The sequence below is a fragment of the Fundulus heteroclitus genome, chromosome 6 (assembly GCF_011125445.2).
Source record: "Fundulus heteroclitus isolate FHET01 chromosome 6, MU-UCD_Fhet_4.1, whole genome shotgun sequence".
In the NCBI taxonomy this organism is placed as follows: Eukaryota; Metazoa; Chordata; class Actinopteri; order Cyprinodontiformes; family Fundulidae; genus Fundulus; species Fundulus heteroclitus.
The window spans coordinates 23,460,696-23,474,782 of NC_046366.1; positions in this window are offsets into that span (position 1 = coordinate 23,460,696).

Here is a 14,087-nt window from a genome sequence, read left to right on the forward strand (position 1 = left end):
ATATGGATTTTGATTATTTATTAGCAATTATTTTAATAAAAGGAAAATGTTTCAACATTTTATATTTAATTATCTAAATGTGTCTCAAATAATTGCTGTTTTTATCAACCAAAAATAAAACCTATAAATCTGTAAATGCAGGAGTTAACGCTTTCTCCTTTTTTCCAGTCTTGCTGTAGATGTCTTTGTTTCCAGCACAGATTCAGACCTTATATCATTTTTCATTGCACGCTGTCACTCACAAGCATTACAGTGGAGAGATAGACAGGTGAGTGTTGTCCTAGAAATGTTTGAGCTGCAGGAGCTGGGATCCGTGGGCTTGCTAGGGATTTAACTGATGTCTGTCCATTGCTGGGTCTCCACGCTTTGGGATTCAAAAATGAAGGTAAGTCTGGCAAACAAACTGTGAGGTAGAAAGTCAGTTGGCTGAGGTGGCAGGGGAAGGATTATAGCTGCAGCCTTGTCTGATCAGCCTGGGCTGAGGGAGCGTGAGAGAAACCAGCAACTGGGCCACAGAGCCCACAGATGGAGCCTCTGGACGAGCAGAGAAGGAACATGGTCAGCCATTTCTGAATGACTCAAGAGCCCTGACCGTGCCATACACCTACTCATGTCATGAAACCGAGCACGCTTGTTCTTCTGATGAAGCTTGCAAATCGTGTTTACAGATGGACAGAGACAGGAAATAGAAGTCATTACTTCCTCTCAGTCTGTTCCTGGTGTACCTTCAAGTGAGCACAATGACATATGACTGTACTAATGTTTAGGTTAATAATAATGCAATCTCACATGTTTTTATCAGAACAATATTTTTACTTTTTCCATGATTGAGCTGTTTACACTTTTACATAAATAAATGAATGCCGTAAAATCAAAATAAATATTAATCTTTTGGTCAATGTTACAAAAGCAATGGTCCTCATGGTTTTGAATAGAATAAATACATCATTGTCCCGATAGGTTAATTTTGCTCAGTAAGTGATCACAAAACACTGTTCATTTAAACAACTTATAAACAAACAAATAGAATAGGTCAGGAGCCAAAGGTGGACAAAGGTGAGGATGGATGGATGTAAATACCTAATGGTTGTTGAAACTGTTTTTGTTCTCATAGTGATCTTGTTTAATTGATACAATAGCAATATTTATGTTCCATAACCAGAGAATGACGACACTGCATTTGACCATTCCGCTGAGATCTCACTGATTATTATGACGCTACTGAATGCAGTAACTTCTCCTTCGGAGGTGTTGAACAGTTCTGCTCTTTAGAAGTGATTTTCTAACATCTTCCACCTTGATGAGCATCAACAATTGTTTCTCAGAGCTTTGCTGAAGTATTCTTTTATTCATGCAATCACACCTCCGCAAACAAAACAGACAGACGTGTTATGAAGATCACACTTTGATAAGTTGTGGTTCTTTAACGTGAACAGATTGTTGGCATTCTGATTGTGTTCTCACAGACTGCAAGAACTATAGAATTAACTAAACACGAAACCCTATAGAACAAAAAAGTATTTCTGCTCATTTTCCTCTGTTCATTTTCCTCAGATTCACTCGCGTTCAGTCAAAAATGTAACACTTTAGGTGAATTTTACTAAGAAGTTAAAGGGCTTGATGATTTCATGCTATTGAATTAAGTTGTGAAAGCCGGTGCAAACATGATACAGGTGATGATTTTTTTAAGTAGGTGATGGCTAAAATAAACTTTAATAATTAAGCATTACATCCCCATCACACTATGACTTATTTGCTTCTAATAGGGTGTGGAGATACATTACCTAACACTTCACAATTTCCTTCTTAAACATTGATTACTATAGCATGATTTGATGATCAGCTAAGCCAGGCTGGTGGAACAGTGGGTAGAGCATGACACTCATGTTCAGAGGGCTCAGTCCTCGCTTTGCAGCACGTCTTCCCCCTCTCTCCTAACTCCATTTCCTGTCAGCCTAGTGCCAAATAAAGGCCACTACTGTGTGAGTGTTGCAGCCCCTAAATGCCATGTATACCACAGATATGTGCCACCGCTATGGCATTTACACCACTGCTGCTCACCAGCATTGATCCAATAATGACATATATTCTCATTCGACAATATGCATACACTTTGTCTGCGCTGATGAAAACCCAGTCACCCCTCAATGCCAGAACCCTATTACATGATTTATTGGGCTAATAGTTTTGTGACCACTTGGGGGGCAATTGTAGACCATTGAAATTGCATTCCAAGCTGGTCAACTAGAACGGGGGGGGGGGGGGGGGGGGGTTGATCCCGTGATAGGCAACACTTACTTCAAAGACATGACTGGACTTGATGTTCCATGAAAACTATTTAATTTCATCTACACATGATTTCCAAAACACGAGATAGAAAATGGTATCACAGCAGCCTAGGTATCATTTGAGAAAATGGGATAGGCCAACACGGTGTAAACATGAGAAGGAAATTGAAGGAGTAATATTATGAGTAACCAAACCAGTAAATCTAAAATGAATCTATTTAAGGATAAAAAAATCCACTTTCATTATATTTCTTAATGCATTGCTTGTACAGCTCATGTTTTATATATTATAGCTCATGCAGAGTAATATCTAAGGGCTCAACACGCCACCACCAAATAATTTCAATTCAATCATGTAATAATCCTTTGATGACACTCAGAGGAAAAGGAGAAAGCAATACTCTCAGCTTTAAGGAAGTAAGAGGCACTACAAGTCATTCAAAATCAGATTTGAAAACATATTACTGTGACAGCCCGCTTTAAAAAAGATGTGCATCAAGAATGAATGTTAAGGCACATACATTTGCTATAGAAAAACAGGTAAAAAACAACTAAAACATAACATAACAGCTCAGCCACATGTCACTGACAAATTGAGGAATACTAAATGTGGGGAAGTTTAGATGTGAGTTACGATCAAACACCAAGGAGTTGTTATTGCTGAGGAGGTGAGAAGAGCTTCACAGTAGGCTTGAGATCAGGGAGATGGTAAATTGATTTTGGCATCATAAGTGGGGGTAAGTGGCCACTGCTGTGGTGCCTTTGAACCACACTTGAAACAAATGTGAATCTGTCTGAAAAGATGCAATGGTAAACTGAAGACCAATTGCAAAAAGTTTGGAGCTTGTCAGATATTTGTCTTTTACTTATTTATTTGCCTTCTGAGCAATTTATTGTTACTTTAACTGGTGCTGACAGCCTCTGCTATAGTAACAATTTGCAAGTACCGTAGTTAAAATAGCATAAAATACAAAAACTACTTGTTGACTGGGATTGTATGATTTCTTTGCTTTAGCTCAAATTCAATCAGTAAGATCTCACAAAGTGTAGACGGCATTGCATTTGCCTAAACATGGTGTGATATTTAGAAAGGCCAGCATTCCATAACTTTATTGTTCATATAAAAAATTATAACATCACAAAAAGATAACAACTTTGAAATGTAATATAGGCTATAGAACTTTCATTGTTGCATAGCAGTGATTCAGCAGTAACATTACATAATGTCATGCTAAGCTTTGGAGACACTTTGTCTGTTGGAGATTTAATCCCCATGACCCAAAAGCTTGAGGAGGCCAACACAGTGTGGGACTTGCTGTCTTTTCCGAGGCCTCATGTCTTCACTGCCTCTGGCGATGGCTCTGACTTTTTGTTAGTCAGACTGAGGCTTACTCACTGTCAGCCTTTTTAAGATGTTTTTTGTTGTTGTTCTTTTTTTTGCCTGTTGGTTCAGTCTATACAGTAGTTCTTGCTTGTGTTAATGTCACAACTGAAAGAATCACGATGAATGCAGTGCGCAGTGAAAGTGTTGTAAAAACAATACAGCCCATCAATGTAGAGACCAAGACTGTTGCCTCACTGCAATGCAGCATTCGCCGTTCTTTGAACCGGTATACGCACAAAAAACAAGTATTTTGGATGGATAAGAATGACGCATCAATGCTTGTCCATGCTTGAGACAATCCACATCATACAGTAATTATTTAAGCACAAGCACATTGTGAGCAGGTGAACAAGGTGCTAGAGGGCTTATAATCAAGGCTGTTGTGGAGCTGCAGGACGTGGCCACCTTACATTCATTTCCGGCATCTTAAACTCTCAATTTCATCTCAATATAGAGTCAGATATAAGGTCACCTGTTTAACTGGCCAATCTTCCTTGAAGAATCAACAAAGCTCATCACTGATCCCACCGACAAAACGGAAACCAAAGGAAAATAATCAGAGATTCCCAATCGAGCTGTTAAACTTTAACCAGACTGGAACCATGTATAATTATGTTTTAATATGCTACAGTTCTCTATTTTTTATTTACTTGTGTCAGTAATTTTTTTTTAGGTGGGCCTCACAAAGACATATATCACTGTGGTGGTATGGCAATGAAGTATTTAATATTTCACCTTTTGTTGAATTTTTCATTTGTTGCCTTAAAAAATTATGCCAGACTCCACGTAACAGATTTAGCTTTGAAGAGTCAAAGACAGTATTACTAAGATATGAGCGCATACTGTGTTTCTCACCTTTTGGCCTCCTGCACACTGAAACAACAAAAACAGGTGAAAGATGTAAAGCCAGAGGACAACATCAAAACAGATTTCCTCACATTTAAGGGGAAATGGTACATCTTTTTCCTCTCTATATGCACCAACTCCACCAATTTTACCATGCCATAGCATCCATTTATTAGTGACTTGTGTTGCAGCAAGTTTCACGCATATGCTGATTGGATGCATCATTGCAAGGCATGCATGCAGTTACCAGCCATACATGGTGCTCTAAGATGTCTTACCAATTTTAGATCTCTTACTCACCGTAGCTTCTTATATGTTTGAGTCAGATCATCTGTCTTGTCCACCCGCACATTTTATTATTGGCAAGCTCTTTTTATATAAAGCTATTCTTGGTTTGGTTTGTTCATCACTCATCGGAATAAGTCAAAAAAGTATTAATACTTATTACTTCTCTTCCAAGGCATTATTCTTGCCACATGCTGTATGAAACCCTATTAGTCTGGGATGAAGAAAATTAAAAAGATGCTCCTCTGCTTGTGAGGCAGTTAAAAAACTAAAATCTATCTATAGATAGATATATTATTTTTATTTTTTTGAGACTAACATCTGAAAAGTACTTTCGCAATTAACTGCTAGATCTCTGATGCCCCTACATAAACTCCGATTCAGTCAACTGCTTTAATAGAGTCAACCTCTGTATTATGTAATCTCAGTTTAAATGTTGTCTAAATGTCTTATACATTTATTTAGAAAATGTTAGTGAAGAAACAGCATCTGTTGGACCAAGGAACAGATCAGACTGGACAGTGATAAAGTTGTGGAGAACTTTAAGAAGGGTTAGGCAATAAAATGATATTCCAAATTTTGAAACTCTCATTGGGTTCAATCTATCATCCTAAAACGTCTAGTAGCACATTTTCTCTTTCATTATTTTTGCTTTTATCAAATAAAAATAATTTGGGTTATCCTAATTTAACCTAAAGTGTGAATAGTTGCTGTAGTTCAAGGTCAGACAGTGTACAAAACATTTTTAACTGTCTTCTTTGTATATATATATATATATATATATATATATATATATATATATATATATATATATATATATATATATATATATAGTTTCAGCTGTACCTAATTTGCATTAAATGCAAAAGCTGGAAAAAGGAAAACTATGATTTTAAAAACCCAATCAACAAATGGCACACAATATTTTTGGCACCAGTAGCCTTAATTCTTCAGTACCTGGACAGGAAGTAGCAGTAGAAGAAGAAAAGGAAGACATACAGTACAGTGAATGCCCAGGGATGGGAATCATACCCAAGACAGCTGCATCCAAGACTGTAGCCCCACCATATGGTGCTCTACCACTGAGCCACGTGACTGTCCAATGATACAGAATTTGTATTTTTCCTCCATACTTTTTGGGGGCGGGGGGTGGGGGGCATTTGAGTTGGGTTTAAAAAAAGATTGTAGGATTTTGCCAAGCGTCGGAAAGACGGCTCACAGATTTCTCCTGCTGGTGCTTTGGTTTTATTTTGTTCTCCCCAACAACCGAAAGTGCATTCTGCAGTTTGGATTATACAGAAGAATATTAAAGTTATTTAGGAAAATTAACATTTTAAGTATACAATTTTGTGTACAATTATATTGTACTATTTGGTGATATTTAAAAAAAAATCTGAGGTAAAACATATCCAATAAACAAAAATCTTTAAAAAAAAAAACTGAATTCAAATCAATTTGACAAGACTGCACAAAGGCACTCTGCGCTTGTGTTCAATCACAGCACCAAAATTACAACCAATCACATTGGAATATTTAGCAAAACCCAGATCTATCAGTATGATGTAATTAAATCACTTGGTTGCATATTGATGCATTTGTTCTTTTTTATTGGTGGCCCACACAAATACCCCATAGGCAGTGCATCACAAGTGAAACATCCCACAACCAGCTTGTCTATGAGGGTTTGGAGGCCTTTTGCTTTGATTTGACATTCTGCTCTTGAAAAACACGTGAAGGTGAGATGAAAGCGAACAACGCACACTACTTAGCAATTACTTATATACACACCAAGCAACTAACAAACCATTGTTATCACTCCATGCACAGTACAGCGCAACACAACACAACAAACAAAACAACACAATTATGCAAGCCAGCCAGATGTAACAAAATACAAAGAATTGTGTAATGATTGAGTGTTTCTTTATACTGCGCGCAAGATGACCTTTGGGTCACCCCATGCCATAGATAGTTTGGTTAATACATGTATCTTAAACATTGTTTATATTAGCTAGGACTCATAACGGGAATGCAAATAATTTTAGTAAAAATTTCTTATACTTGGGTTATGCTCTCTAGGTTACAAAAGACCCCTGACAATGATCAATGTACCGGTGACTTGAAAACACAGACAACTATATGAGAGACATGTTAAGTAATGAATGAGGAAGTAGTTCAAAAACAGATGCACTGCAAGATATTAATGCCTGCAGTTCAATGATTCTTTGTTAGCTGTGATGGTCCCATGACACGTGCTGAGCTCTATATTATTCACCTTATCACTGAAAAGTGCTTTATAAATAAACTTGCCTTGCCTTGCCTTTCCATTTCGGAGGCTGAGAGGCATCAGTTGGAACAGACATAGGTACACACTCAATATAAACAGAAGTCAAAATAAATTCCAGTTTTCTTTCAATTTCAGAGACTTTTATAGATTTATTCTGTTTAGTTAAACTGTGGGCAAACATTGCTAGCGAGGCTCAGGCGGTCATATCTCTCAGACTTTCCTAAAAGGTTCAAAGAGTCACATTGGAGTCTTTCTGGTCAAATATCCTTTTCTCAAACCCTAAAGCTGCTGCAGCCTCAAAGTGCTGTGTGTCACTCTAAATTGCCACCTTTCTGTTGACTCTCTGAAATGCTGTGAAAGATACATATTCACGGTGAAAAGGAGAGTGCTGTAATGGGAAGCAAAAAAATTATGGCACACCGCTTTTCTGCACTGTGGGACCAGATGAGGTTCTGTCTTTTTTGTATACAAAGAAGGAAAATGAAGGAATGTTTTTTTTCCCTCTACAAATACCCGACTGAGAATAGAATGGCAAACTTAGTCTTCCTTCGCCATCTGATCTAGCTAAAACACCCATACAAACACACATGTATACAAAAAACTATACACTTATGTGTGCATTTTTACATATCTGTGTATACTCGCGGATTCAGCTGACTGCCCTGAAAAATTAATATGTAATAATAAAACAAATAAAGCACATTCAAGCGAGATGGTTGTGGGAACACAAAGTAAGCATGTACAGCTGAGGTAAGTGCACAGCACTCAAGACAAATCAACAAACCCATTTACCTTCAGGGTGTTTTCACAGCATCAAAGATTTTTAGGTTATAAAATAAGGATTTATGAATAATTTAAAAAAGCGTGTCACTAAAAATGAGTCAGGAAATTTAGCTGCTGCTTTGCAGACTTGCTAAGAGTATTACACAACTGCCATAAAGGATGTACCTCACCCTCAGGCCATCAGTTCTTCAGCTTTTGAAGCAAAATGTACAGGTATTATTTTTTCCCCTTCATCATTGCTTCAGTTGTATGAAATCTGACAGCATCCAAATGTTGATTAAAAAACTCCTAGACCATTATGTTCCCACCTCCAAACTAATATAATAGTGTTCTTGGAGTGATTTCCAGAGCCACTTTTCCCTTAAAGCGTAAACAGTTCCATGGTCATTATAATATTATCCCAGTATTTCATTGGCAGGATCTGCGGGGGGTCTTACAAGGTGAGAAGGCATAGAAACCATAACAATTGAGTGCATTTCGTATTGTCCTCTTATTATTCTGTTAACGTCAGAAATCCTGAGAGCGACACCTGGTCTTGATTTGTGGTCAAACAAAAATCCTTGAAATTTCAGCTCAATAAAATTATTCCATTAGTGCTCATATGAGCAGTTAAGAAATGCAGGAATCCACTTGCAACCAATGCAATGCCCTATGCAGCATTTTGTGCAACAAATACCCCCCCCTCCCCCCCACACACCCACACACACACACACACACACACCCTCCATAGCTGTATTGTCTGTTGGTCGCCCCTATTCTTGTCTCCTGGATTCTGCTCCATTTGTAAGTTTCTGTTAATTTTTTTTTTTTTTTTTTTAAAGAAGCATATTTTCTTTTGCTTTGTGTCACTCCTGCTGCACTTAGGGGTCTGAAACTTGCCACATCATGACACTTCTGCTTATCGTGCAATACCTTGGGAATGATACGTTTTTATTGGCCAGCAGTTAAGACAAAACTTTCTGATATTAATTTGAGGAGATGTGGAACAAGATTGCTTTCTTAATATAAAAACATAATTGAATATTGTTTTATGGCTTTGTATGCCTTTTTGCTTCTTTTCTTCATGTGTATAATATGTTTTCCCTGTCGTTCATGTTTATGACACATGATTTGTTTATTGAGCTATTTCTTTGGTTTCTTTCCATGTGTGGGTTATTCGGGTTGGGCCTAGCATATGGTGTGGTTTTCATATCAGTAGGACCCTTAGAAATGTATGCAGTGAGACAAATCCTGATGTGTTCAATACTTAATTTCTCCTGTGTATGAATAAAAAAGTGAAGGAGCTTGGTAAACTGTGTCAACGAAAACATACATATATATACATACATATATATATATATATATATATATATATATATATATATATATATATATATATATATATATATATATATATATATACATACTGTATATATCACAAGAGATGTAAATTGTCACAGCAGTATCAGAAAAGACTTTCAGAGGAAATGTAGCCTGATAAGAAATTGTTTCCTCTTAGATTTTCTACATTATATTCCATTTAAGCCTAGATAAATGTGCCTTTTTACAGGCACAGTAGACTGACATTAGCAAGCCATACCAGCAAAACATAAGAAGAAAAGCATGTTTCTTTTTTATAACCATGCTGCTGACCTTGTGTCATTCTGGTGAATACTCTCAGATTTTATCTGGCTCTCCTTATTTCATGAATAAAAATGGAATGTGAACCTTAGAGTAAAAAGTTTCTGTTCATTGTCCTGCAGGAAAATGTCAATATATCTGTCCGCAAACCTTCCCAAAAGATGGGTCATGCAGCAACTAAACACAAAGCAAACAAATATTTCATGCTAATGAAAAGTTTGCAAAGCATAAAATCATGAATGTTTCCAAATTACCAAGCCAGAGCACAAACCTTCACACAGTAGAAATGTTTCACAATTACCAGAAGTGCATTCAAATACGTTTTTAGAGAACACTACCTCATCAAAACATAAGTATTTTCCTCAAAAACCTGATTTAGTAAATGCACCGTGGCACATGCTGTTTAAGTGTGCCATAGGTTTTTAAGTATACTAAGTCTATATGTTTGGTTGAAAAAAATGTATATATAACATTTTTTGACTATAAAATACCAAATATCTAGGGGGTTCACTCATACAGAAGAGGGTCAGTCAGCCTTTTGGACTAAAAAGCATCCAAATAAAGTAATATCCTTCTGGATCAGGAATCTTTATTGCCACCATGTAACACATGACACAATAGACTTAATATTTACACACACACACACACACACACACACACACACACACACACACACACACACACACACACACACACACACACACATATATATATATATATATATATATATATATCTATATATATCTATATCTATATATATATATATATATATATATATATATATATATATATATATATATATATATATATAGCCTCCCTCCTGTTACTTCTTGATCTGAGTGCAGCGTTTGATACCACTTCCTCCTCCTCCAGAAACTTTCTTCTGTTGGCATTACAGGCACACCCCTCTCCTGGTTCAGTTCATACCTGACTGGCTGCACTCAGTTAATTCAACTCAATGGCCTTCCATTACACTCAGGTTACTTCTGGTGTCCCCTAGGGCTCTGTCCTTGGCCCGCTCCTTTTTATTATTTATCTTTTCCCCCTCGGCTCCATCCTTTGCAACTTTAATGTTAAGTTACACTGCTATGCCGATGACACCCAGCTTTACCTATCCTGCCAACAATCTGTGCCATTACCCCCTATCATCTCTCATTTTGTTTCTCTGCTATTAACTCCTGATTCACTGTAAACTTTCTTAAATTGAATTTTGATAAAACAGAAATTCCTCTAATTGGTACCAATTCAACCCTCTCGAAAGCCAATAACTTTTCTTTAACTATTGACAGTTCCTTAATCTCCCCTTCTGTCCAGGTAAAAAGTCTTGGTGTCATTTGCTACACTAGCTTCCCATCCAATTCAGGATCCAACCGAAGTTACTCTCCTTACTTTCAAGGCCATCCATAACCTTGCTCCTCCTTATTTCTCTGAACAGAGTAGAGTATATGCTTATCCACGTCGAGAGGAGCCAGAAGAGGTGGCTCGGCCATCTGGTTAGGATACCTCCTGGCAAATTTATTTGTGCGAAAACCTGATTGTAAAACATCAAAGCAAGAAGGTATTTAATTGTTGGAAGACAGCTTTTTTCAATAATCTTACTGATAAAGGGGAGGTTTGAGATGAGCCTGTAGTTCTGCAGAAGTAGTTTGTCGAAATTGTTTTTTTTCAAAAGTGGTTTAACAACAGCTGTCTTTAGGGACTGGGGGAAAATACCTGACAGAAGGGATGTGTTTATTATCTGAGTCAAATCAGACATTATGACAAATTGTGGCAAAACTTTCTTAAAGAAAATTGTGGGTAGAACATCAAGGCAGCAGGAGAAGGGACTTAGCTGGTGAATGGTTTCTTCTAAGGGATATTTTGTCTAGATCATTTCTAGTAGGAGACAGAATTGGTACTGAGCCTAATGTGGATGTACAGACTGCTTATCTAATATTTTGGATTTTCTTAGTAAAGTGGTAAGCAAATTTGTTGCAGGCCCTGGTGGAGTGAAGATCAGATGCCACGGTCAAAGGAGGATTTGTTAACTTGTCGAATGTGGCAAATAAGGCACAATCATTAGTAATGTTTTTGCTGATGAAAGATTCCCTTGCATTTTTCAGTTTTAAATTATATCTGTAAAGTCTCTCTTTGTAGATTTCATAGCCAGTACCAATACTGATTCAAAATGAAAAAGCAGTACACTCGTTAAACTTGAGAAGGGAGCCACACAGAGGGTTTAAAACACAAAAGCAGAATTTCAAGACATATGCAGTAAATTGTCAAAAATAATGACTGGGACATGTAGATAGCACTATAAGACATCCATATATACGGTACAGGTTAATGGCAAAGAAAGTGGATCTGGGGGTGCTACCCTCTGAAGCTATATTTGGTAATCCAGTTCAGAAAGACTTTTTTGTTAGATTTGGTAAAATCGTTCTTCCATCCTGAAAGCAGTTAATACATTATGTATTCACAAAAAGGAGGTTAAAAAAGTTGTTCTTTGTGGGAGCTGCAGGCCTGTAAAAACTCTAACCAATCTCCAAGGGATTTGTCAGAGTTTTGTTCCTGCTTTCACCCAAAGACATTATATACTCACCCCTCTCTGTCCCTTAAGTTCTGAGGGAATCTCCTTATCTGTTGGTTGTCCCACATGCCAATCATTCTGACGTGCTCACATAACGCCGGTGTGCATGCTAGTTGCTTTCTATTTTTTGCTTTCTGGCTGCGCATGTATACTTCTAGTGTTAATGTATCCGGTTAGCTTCTTGGTTAACCATTCATTGTGGCTCTACTGCTCTCACCGTTGACTTAGAACATGCCTGAGAGTCGTGTGGATGTGCGGAACAAAGAAAGCATCTGGGGCATGTGGGCTGCTGGCTCTTGGGGATTGACTTGTGACACCACTGGATAAAGCCCATCACTAACCAGCATGGCAAATTATTTTATTCTTCCATCACCCCTAAAATGTTTATAAAATTTATAAATAAATGTGACTCAGGTGGACCAGAAACATATTAATGTCCAAATCCATCATAATATGTTTCAGGTCACACAATATATATATGATTATGAGCTGCTTATCTCTTGGTGGCCCAGCTGAAAGTTGAATGTGTGATGCTTGCTACATGTCTATTTACATACCAAACTAGGAAATGAGATCTAATCTGATCAGCCAGGATGCATGTTAACATCAGGTGGTCTGAATATTAGTGATGGAAGAAACAAAATGGAAAACAACAAGAGCCAGGTGGAAGTTTTAAAAGTGAATATTTTAAGGGATTAAACTGGTGTTGTTTGTAAGTTGTCAATGTGCAGGTTTTTATATTATTTTGAGTAAAGGAAATACATTAGAAAGGTTTTATGATCACCAGGGGAATATAGCACACACATTATACAATTTCATATGTGTGTTTTTTCAAGTGTTTATGATTTTGTGTGTGCTTTAGCGTTTGGAATAAACTTTTTGGCATGTGAATCATTGTTTTTACCTAGAATTGTGATATGAATAAATACACGTTTCAATGGTCTTTGTTTCTTTCTTTGTTTCTATGTGGAGTTTGTTTTGCATTTTTGAGTAATGGGAATTATAGCAATTTACTAAACCATACTTTCTATCTCATTTAGAATTAAATCAATAATTTATTTATATACCCAAAAAAAAAATAAAAAAAACATATCGAACAAAACGAAGCAGAGAACTATAACAGGCAATGAAGATTACAAATCTCAGGGGGGCTCCTTGCTATTAAAAGACAACCTGAAAAAATGTTTTGTGGTTTGGTTTAAAATTAATTCAAGCAGTGGTGGAGCATAGATCCAGAGGAATCTGGTTCCAGAGTCTGGGTGCTGCCACTGAGAAAGTCAGATCCCCCCAGTGTTTGGACCTGGTCCTTGGTATAGCTAATAGAAACTGATCTGAATGCCTAAAAGACCTAACAGGCACATGGGAGCCTACTCATTTTTTTAATTCTACTAATTCAAAAAATATGTGACCAGGCTATTAAGTGCCTTAGTATAGAATAGAATATTCAGATGAGGAAAACAGTTTAAAGTCTATTAAAAAATTGAAAGGATGGTAATGTAAAGAGGAAATACCAATTGTTTTGGGGGTGTGTTTTAAAATGTTGGGTAGAAGATGGGCAGCTGCATTTGGACAAGCTTGAAGGGAATAAAGGATGACTGAGAGTGACCAAAGTAAAGGGCATTGCAATAATCAATTCTGGAGCAGATAAAGGCATGAACATAGTTTTTCCCAAGCAAGGACAATTTAGAAAAGGTTTAAGTTTGTCCAAAAGACATAAGTGGTAAAAGGTTGATTTTATGACAGAGTGAATTTGCTTGTGGAATTTTAAATCTTAGTCAAATATCACTCCTAAGTTCTTAACAGAAGTGGTTGATTTAGAAGTCAGCAAACAAACATCAATGGTAAACATTGTAAAATAAGTATTTTATTTATTTAAAAACTGTTTTTTTTGACTGAGCCACTGTTTGTGTGAAAATGTGAAATGTTTCAATGAACATGGATATGTTTAAGCAAAATAAATAATTTTGTATATGTGCTGATATCCACCCATCCATCCTCGCTTGTCCCTTGCAGGTTCACTCAGGT